This window comes from Littorina saxatilis, linkage group LG17, assembly GCF_037325665.1.
Source record: "Littorina saxatilis isolate snail1 linkage group LG17, US_GU_Lsax_2.0, whole genome shotgun sequence".
NCBI lineage: Eukaryota > Metazoa > Mollusca > Gastropoda > Littorinimorpha > Littorinidae > Littorina > Littorina saxatilis.
In genome coordinates, this window is record NC_090261.1 from 36,949,020 (window position 1) to 36,958,810 (window position 9,791).

Genomic DNA, 9,791 nt, shown 5'->3' on the forward strand with positions numbered 1-9,791 from the left:
GAAGAAAAAAGTGCCTCCGTAAATTCTTCCTTCTGCTTTACCAAACTGGCGAGGAAGGTGCCTTTCATTTCACAATTTTGGGGAGTTTCTTGACTTGACTTAGGTTTACTAAGGTTGTTCAAGACGACGAATCCCAATGGTAAGCATTGTGGAAGGCGACGTGAAGAGTCACACTTATTCTATCATCTCGTTGATTGCTTGTTTGTTTGTTTGTTTATTTGTTTATTTGTTTGGTTTAAACAAAACTTTATTCAATTTTAATCATGACAAGAACAATGCATGGATGATTACATACTCAAGCATATAATGCTTATTTTAAGCAATCATAGTAATTACAAAACAAAGGTTAGCATGATGGCGGAATAAGTACATTAGCTCATTTCAGGAAACGAAAAACAAAACAAAAGACAAAACAGATACACAAACAAGCAGAAAATGGGAAGGGGTTGGTGATACATGAGGTGGGGAAAGGGCAGCTAGCTAGTAGCTAGCTTAAGGGAAAAAGAAGAAGAAGAAGAAGACTTGGAGCGCCAATATTTGAGGGGATTTTTTCAATTGTAATAAGTGCACATAAGACACTCGCACAAAGTTAATGCGTATTGTGATCAGAGGAAAAGTCACTACATTGCGCATAAATCGAGACATAATTGATAAGTCGGAAAACAACAAAAGAACATGAGAGAGGTTATGGGGAAAAATTTGTCAGGCAGCATGTCGCATGACAGTGTCTAATAAATGTAATGAGTGAAGTATAGAGGCTCATTTACGGAACTTGCCCGTCTGTCTAATATAGTCCTGTACAGTTATGAATATGGTCTGGTTGACATTTCGTGAATATTGCGGGATGCCTTTCAATAATATTTCGATATACTTATAATCATTTGTCAAATTATCAATGGACAATAATCTTATATCTCTATACAAGGGACAATGCAATAAGTAATGTTCAGCAGTCTCGCTGGGATAACCACACTCGCATTGAGAGCAATCCGCTTACATAAATCAAAATTCAAATCACTCATACCAATACGCAATCTGCAATGATGTACTTGTTCAAATCTTTCTCCAAAATAATAATGGCATGGTACTTTAAAATCAGCACTTGACAAATAATTTTTGAACTCGCTCAAGGAGGTGGTCATTTTAACGTTATCTGGTAAGGTGTTCCATAGTACAGTCGTTTTGGGGATAAAAGAGTTGCGAAATAATTCGGTTCTATGAGGAGGCACATATCTTTCTAATGGTCTTCGTCTATGATACGGATTAATGTCAACTACAAGAGGGGGCAATACATTTACTAAGTACTGGGGGCATTTGTTATGTATCATCTTATGAAAAACAATTAATTTATGTCTTTTCCTTCGTTCTTCAAGGCTACATAGCCCACTTTCCTCATACAGCTTTGCATGGCTAGTGCCCTTAACTCCACCTATTATAATTCGTAGGGCTTCTAAGTGTAATTTTTCTAATGCATCTGCCATTATCTTAGTGCAATTATCCCAAACAACATCTGCATAGTCGAAATGGGGTAAAATAAAAGACTTGTACATTATTTCCAAACTTTTTCGACTTAATCTATATTTATAAAATCGTAAACAATTAATCAGTAAATTCGCTTTTTTAACTATGCTTTGGATGTGGGCATCCCACTTGCAGGTGCTCTGTAAAATCACTCCAAGGTGTTTGTGTTGATCTACTTTTTCTAAAAAGACATTGTTGAAAAACAAGGGTTGAGGGGGGATTAAATCACGTTGAATATTTAACAATTCAGTCTTAGTCTCGTTAAATTTAACTTTCCATTTATTGGCCCATGCACTAATTTTATCAAGATCTTGATTTAATATATTGGTTCGTCTGTCTACATCTTCTAATGCAAGATACATGCTTGTGTCGTCAGCAAACAACTTAATTCCGGATTCAATATTCTTTACAATATCATTAATATAAACCAGAAATAAGAGCGGGCCTAGCACGGATCCTTGTGGAACACCGGCAGGAATCTTTTTAACATTAGACTGTGTTCCCTTAATTACAACAACTTGCTTGCGGCCTGTGTGTTTTGTTTTTTGTTCTTAAACTTCAACCAAATTTGACTCTTCATTTACTTCTGCATGTACTCGTATAGATCTATGCGGGACATTTATATAAAAATAGAATGAAATCGTTTTGGATATGCATACATGGTTGATTGTTTTTGATCCGTTCTGTGTCTAGATTATGGTGATCGAATGCGTGTAAAAAATCTATCAAAATTACTCCAGCATTTAACTTGCACTTGTAGAGATATCCTTTTGTACGTTTTGCAGAAGAACAGTGTCTGTGTCTTTTGACAAATGTATTGGCATTATGGAGGACATCAGAACTTACTCTATCGTTGGACACGCCATCATCTGCTGGTATTGGGTGACACACTATTCGATAGACAGACAAACAGAGAAACAGACAGACAGACAGACGGACAGACAGACAAAAAGACAGACAGACAGACAGACAGGAAACAGGAAACAGACACACACACACAGGCACATAAACGAACACACACACACACACACACACACACACACATACACACACACACACACACACACACACACATACACACATACACACACACACACACATACATAAACACTCACACACACACACACACACACACACACTCACACACGCACACACACGCACGCACAAACACACACACGCTCACACGCTCACACACACACACACACACATACACACACACACGCTCACACACATACACAATCACATGCACACATACACACCGACACATACTCACATGTACACACACATAAACACACACACACGCACACTGACATACACACGCACAAACACATACACACACTTACTTACAACATTCTGTCCTCCATCCTTGCCCAACCTCTCCTTCCTTCACCCTCACCACCCACACCTACCCCCCCCCCCCCCCCCGAAAAAAACACCCCATCCTACCCCCCCAACCACCACACCCTCCCCCGCCCACCACCACCGAACGTGCATGACGAAAGGGCGGCAGCATATGGCCGATGACTGTGATTGAATCAGCATGCTCATTTCGCTCTGTCCCCCTTTTCTCTTGGACTCCTCGCCACTCGACCTCCACTCGAGGACTTTCTCCATTTTCTACGCAGATTTTTCTACCTTGGCTTTTTCGCCAAAGAGCGAAATTACATTTGCCAGACGGGAAGGAGAGACAGAGGACACGGGAGAGAGGCGGGGGTTGGGGGGGGAGGGGAGGGTAAAGGGGGGGGAGAGAGGTGGGGGGTTGAGGGTGGATGGAGGGGTGAGAGAGAGAGAGAGAGAGATGGAGAGAGACAGACAGACAGAGACAGACAGACAGAGACAGACAGACAGACAGGGACAGAAAGACAAACAGAGAGAGACAGACGGAGTCGAAGAAACGGAGAGAGAGAGAGAGAGAAAGAGAAAAAGAAAGAGATAGAGAAAGAAAGAGACAGAAAAAGAGAGAGAGACACACACACACAGACACAGACAGAGACAGAGACAGAGACAGAGAGACAGGAAGAGTTCCATGGAACCTCTTGAGAAAAAAAGCTATACATGACCGAGAACACAATCGAACCACAGATTTTCAATGGTGGGGGTGGGGAAAGGTAAAGAAAATAAAAAGAAAGACGAAAAGAAGGAGTTGCCAACAGAGGAACGGGAACTATTTCAAGGAATGGTGAGAGAAAAGGCGCAATGATGCCAAGATTTTTGTTTTTTGTTTTTTGTTTGCTTTAACGCCCAGCCGACCACGAAGGGCCATATCAGGGCGGTGCTGCTTTGACATATAACGTGCGCCACACACAAGACAGAAGTCGCAGCACAGGCTTCATGTCTCACCCAGTTACATTATTCTGACACCGGACCAACCAGTCCTAGCACTAACCCCATAATGCCAGACGCCAGGCGGAGCAGCCACTAGATTGCCAATTTTAAAGTCTTAGGTATGACCCGGCCGGGGTTCGAACCCACGACCTCCCGATCACGGGGCGGACGCCTTACCACTAGGCCAACCGTGCCGGTTAATGATGCCAAGAGGGAATGTAAAACACAAAAAAATGAAAAAAGGAACAGTACCCATAAGTTCGGGGCGGGTGTGGGGGGAGGAAAAGAAAGGAGAATGGAGTAAGAAGATCCCCCCTTATGTTTTTGTTTTTGTCTTTTTCACTGAACTTTTACGATTAAAAGGCAGGAGACAACAAAAAAACTAGTTGAAAGTGTCCCGAACAAAAGATCCGTTGGAATTAACATGCAGAAGAAAAGCATACTTCTCCAACAGAACGTGACATTGATTAATTTGCTCATCAGTAAAAAAAAAAAAAAAAAAAGAAAACTGTTGCATTATACACGCTTGTGCCATGGGTGGGGATTTAAAACAATAATAGTACCTTCGCTCTAACATTGTGATCTGAACATTTAGCGTCACGCACAACCATTCATCAATTACAAAGTTTGCATTTAGACACGTTCGGACCCGGCCTAAAACACCCACAAACCACGGGAGACCGCAGACACAGCGTTACGCCTAATTTTCACAGGTCCACTTCTAAACTGGGACAGGGTCTCAAAAACGCAGGAAGTAGGGTCTGTGTCGCAGCGCATGCGTAGCTCGAGGGAAGGCGGCAACGGTGACAGGTGATTCCTCATTCGAAACGAGTCGCATGCGAGGAAAGTGAGAGAGTTGTTAGTGTAGGGCAAGTCGAAAGGTCTTCCAAATTGCTTGAAGGGACACGTATACCAAACTGTCACTTCCGTGCTCGTTTATGAAGCCTGACTCTCACCAACCTTTCCTCCTCCCCCACCTCTCCTCTCTGTCAGAAATACACATGTGATACAAAATGTAGAGAGAGGGAGAGAGAGAGAGGGAGAGAGAGTGAGAGAGAGAGAGGAGAGGAGAGAGAGAGAGAGAGAGAGACTGAGAGAGAGAGACTGAGAGAGAGGGAGAGAGAGAGAGAGGGAGAGAGAGGAGAGAGAGAGAGAGAGACTGAGAGACAGAGACATAGACAGAGACAGACACACTCTCTTTCTCTCTCTTTCCCTCAGTAAGTCAACACTACACACACACTGACACGCGCGCGCGCACACACACAAATACACACACACACACACACACGCGCGCGCGCACACTGCACACACACACACACACACACACACACGCGCGCGCACACACACACACACACACATACACTCACACACATGAAATTCACTTCCTAGACGGATGTCAAAAGTTCACTGAACTGCGAAATGATTTTATAAAGGATCTATCTAATATAGATATAAAGTATTCCAACAATAAACCTAGTTAAGTATTTTGCGAAGACAGAATACAAATTTGTCTAGGAAAGTTTATTTCAGATTGTTTTAATCGCTCTTTGTGTCAATAACCAATTTGGTTCCGACAATAAAATATATTCTATTCTATTCTATTCTATATTCTATTCTATTCACACAAATACACACACACACACACACCGCAAAACAATAAACACGAACGATGTCCCCAGTGGCTTGTGTAACGGACCTGTGACACGGCTTCAACCGTCAAGATTCATGAGCCGAGCGTTTAACATCTCCTCCACTCTCCCCCTCCCCCTCCACTCTCCCGCCCCATCTCCCTCTGCATCTTCTTCCATCCCCATCTTGAGTGATGAGCTCTAGCGTACACTACTAGAGTCCCCCAGCTCATTCCCTAGTGTCACGGTCGCTGACTTTCCATATTGTACCTCTCTACACGTGGGGACTTTTTCGCTCAGGTAAGTTTCGGTGTTCTTTTCCTTCTATTTCTCTGCGTGACTTGTTCTTATTGTGGTATTCATTTTGTTGAAAGCATTTTTTTTATTCCATCGTTGAAGATCGAGAAACATAAAAGATGATGTTTATGTTCGTGTAGTATTTAGGACTTTGGTCTCTGACTATGGCATGCGCATGCCTTTTCGTGCGAACAATATGGCTGGAGGAAGATTCTTGTACAGCCTGTTGTAGTTTTACTGATTCTCAAACTAAGATTGCTCGTTTTCCGACAAAGCGTAACAATTGAGCAGCAAAGTCACGCTTGTGTTTTTTTCACTAAAGATGTAAATTTGTGTTATGTTTGTGTGGTCGCACATATGGCGCGCGCGCGTGTGTGTGTGTGTGTGTGAGTTTATGTATGTTTCTCTGTCTGTGTCTGTGTCCGTGCTTGTGTATCTGTCTGTGTGACTGAGTACGTGTAAGTGGACGCATTTGTGTATGTGTTATTATCAAGCACACGTGTGCGTTTATTTCTTTGAACAAAATCCCATGCGTGTGTGTACATATTTATTCTGCGTGCATGCTATGTGTGCATGAATACGTAGTATGTGCTTGCATGTGCGTACTTTTGTGCTTGGGTCCGTGCTTGTGTGTGTATATATGCGTACATGCGTGCGTGCGTGCGTGCGTGTGTATAATTGTATGTGTGTGTCCTCAGTAATATGTTAACCAAGTAGTGTGTCCGTTTAACTCAGTCTTATGCAAAGATGCTTCGGGTATGCACTCCAGAGAGGCATGGGTTTTTAGCGTGTAGTTTCTTTTTTTATTACTTTTTTCTCAGAGTAAATACAAGAAAAAACCATTTGTTCCATAATACCGACAATTTTATTTTTATTTTTTTGCGGGCTCAAAGGAGGGTTATAGTCTACCGTGACATGGACATTCAGTGAAGCGTTTCACGAGCGAGTCGCGCGCCGTAAATATAGCATGACGGCCTGCTGGCTTTATGTCAACCTCGCGACAGGTAGTCTGACATGAGGAAGAGTGGGGGAGGGGTAGCTGGATTGTACAGTATATAGTGCAGTGAGTGATGGGCTTTCCGACTCGCAAAATCAATCACCGTGTAAGTGTCTTAGACGAGGAAATATTGTTGTGTGCTGGACTGTGGTTGAGTGTGTTAGTGAAAGTTGGGAAGAATGTTTGTGTATAATATATATGTGTGTGGTGTGTGTGTGTGTGTGTGTGTGGCTACTGTGTTGTTGTTGTTTGTGTGTGGTGTATGTGTATGAGATCGTGTGTGTGTGTGTGTGTGTTTGTGTGTGTGTATGTGTGTGTGTGTGTGTGTATATGTGTGTGTGTGTTTGTTTGTGTGTGTGAGTGTGTGTGTATGTGTGTGTGTACGCGTGTGTTTGTGTGTGTGTATATGTGTGTGTTTGTTTGTGCGTGTAAGTAAGTGTGTGTCTGTGTGTCTGTGTGTCTGTGTGTGTCTGTGTCTGTGTGCCTGTGTCTGTGTGTCTGTATGGGTGTGTGATAATAAGGCCCCCCCAAAAAATAGTCTGTTTACGGTAACATAGGCAAAAACAATAGGGTCGGTAGGTCGGGATTTTATTTAAAAAATGTTTTTTCTCCCCAAAAACATATTTTTAAGTTATTTTGCCAAAAAACAAAGACTTTTTTTTTCTTTTTAAATTTTTTTCTTCTTTTTTTTCCCCAAATGCCAAAAAAAAGTCTAGGGTCGCGCGAAAAAATAGGGTCGGTTGGGATACCGTAAACAGACTATTTTTTTTATTTGGCCTAACATAATTCTCAAGAACCTGCAAAGTGAAACTTAACCAAAATCCTCCCAACACTGCCAGACAGTGGTGTCTAGCAGTTGCACCCCAACACCCCGACGCATATCTCAGACAATAGGTAATCAAAGCAGATGTTCCAGTAGTGGTTTTCTTACTCTCAGACTCCCAGTGGTTTTATGTTTGTTGTAACTCATTGGCTTACACTTTGTTTCACAAGACAGATAGGGTAGGGTATATATGTCTTTTTATATGCTTGTTGTAAGAATAATTTGACAATTTTCTGTAGGTCATCAGTTGACTGATGACCTTCGTAGAGGGGGGCGATGCTTTACCACGTGCACCGGGAATGGGCTTTTTGGACGTAACGTGCATGGGAATGGGGAAATTCTCGTAGCGTGCACCGTGCACAGAGGTCCGGCGTGCACCGTGCATGGAGCTTTTTCGTAACGTGCACCGTGGATCACCGTGCATGGCACTTTTGGCCTCAACGTGCACGTGCACAGACCCCCACCCCCCCCTGGTGACCCTTTTCGTACTTCCGGGTTTGATTGTGATCTTGTTTGAAAAAGCCTTTCTTGCTTTATTTGACAAAATGAAGGAAAGTCAATTGTGCGAGTGTATATGTAAAATGTGTGCGGTTCATTTGCAAAAAGGAAAACAAATATTGAGTGGAAGAAGAGTTATTTGATAAAAATCACACGAGAGTCTCCATGCACGGACTCACGACTCAGGACTCAGGAATGTTTTATTTCAGGCCATAGCCCATAAATAGGGTGATACACCATGACAAATACAAATGCATTGAGAAAAAAAACCATGTTAGGCGCACAGGCAATCTTTTATGATGGGTCAATCATAATATATGTATATTTGGCACGGAAGACACGTGTGCGCTGGCACACAGAAGTACAACGTTGTGATGCAGACGTACAAACTACCGAACAGCAATGTCATAAAGAATCGACATTATGCATGTCCCACCTAACCCCAGTATCGAGCTAAAGACAAAGTACTCAATTATATCCGCCCCAATACACTAGCCAATCAAGGATCCATACCGCAGACAACCAAAAGGGTTAATAATACGTAACTTGTATAACACTAGACAAGTCGTGTTAATGCCGGTGTGTTTTGTATTTCTCAGAGCCCTCTTAATAATGCATACAGGGCTTCCCTTGTGTATATGATGGCCGTCCATATCTTGTCAGCCTGTTTGCAGCAGACTTACAAAGAGGCTTATAGATTTCTGTTGTGTATTTACATCATGACCCACTGCCCTCATAAAGTCACACAAAGCCAATCAAAGATTGAGTTTCGTCAATGCAAAGAAAAAGGAAGGGAAGAAGAAAGAGAAGGATAGAAACCGAAAAGAAAGAGAAAAGAAAAGAAACCCAAAAAAAGTGAAAAAGTCAAACGAAAGTCCCGCCTTTTTCAGTTATTAAAGAGGCTCAGATTTTTACTTTTTTTTTATTTACAATTTTAAGTTCGTCACAAAGCCAATCAAAAGATTGTGATTTGTTGATAAAACAACAATACAAACAATGAAAAATATAAAAAAATGAAAATAACAAAGAAACGAAACCGCAAAAGCAAACAAACAAAAAGTTCCGCCTGTGTCGTTTTGATTGTTTAAGTCACGTTACAAAAAAAGCAAAAACAAAGAAAAGTTCCACCTGTGTCTTGTCCATTGTTTAGTCACGCAATGAAAAACCCTGTGGCATGGCCTATGTGAAAAAACGAAAATCTTATGCCACACCTTCTTAGGGCTTTACAAGCGAAACAAAGCTTGCAACTTTCCACAAGAGACAGTGTTGAAATATAAGTAGCAGTTGCTCTCAGTTCTAGTGTGAGAGCTAATGATGTACTCACCAGAGCGTAGACAACCAAATGTAATAGACTGAGAGAAAACAGAAAAGTAAGTACTGAAAGAAAAGAAGATAGACAAGAAACAGCAACAATGTGAGTGGAAGAAACAGCCATGGCAAATTTAAATAACGTGCGTAACATTGAATTCTGTATAATTCATTCAAATGTAAGTCTCTCCCTCGTTATCGGTGTGTGTGTGTGTGTGTGTGTGTGTGTGTGTGTGTGTGTGTGTGTGTGTGTGTGTGTTGTGTGTGTGTGTGTGTGTGTGTGTGTATGTGAGTGTGTGTGTGTGTGTTGTGTGTTGTGTGTGTGTCTGTGTGTGTCTGTGTGTGTGTCTGTGTGTGTCTGTGTGTGTCTGTGTGTGTGTTGTGTGTGTGTGAG

General features: G+C 42.0%; 1 protein-coding gene across 1 annotated transcript in view; it reads left to right on the top strand.

The window, feature by feature from the left end:
* Positions 1-5,680: 5,680 nt before the first annotated feature.
* LOC138952914 (multiple coagulation factor deficiency protein 2 homolog) overlaps positions 5,681-9,791 on the top strand; it is a gene marked incomplete in the record, with an annotated part of 6,803 nt that continues 2,692 nt past the window's right edge. Inside the window, 1 exon segment of the mRNA XM_070324664.1 lies at positions 5,681-5,774.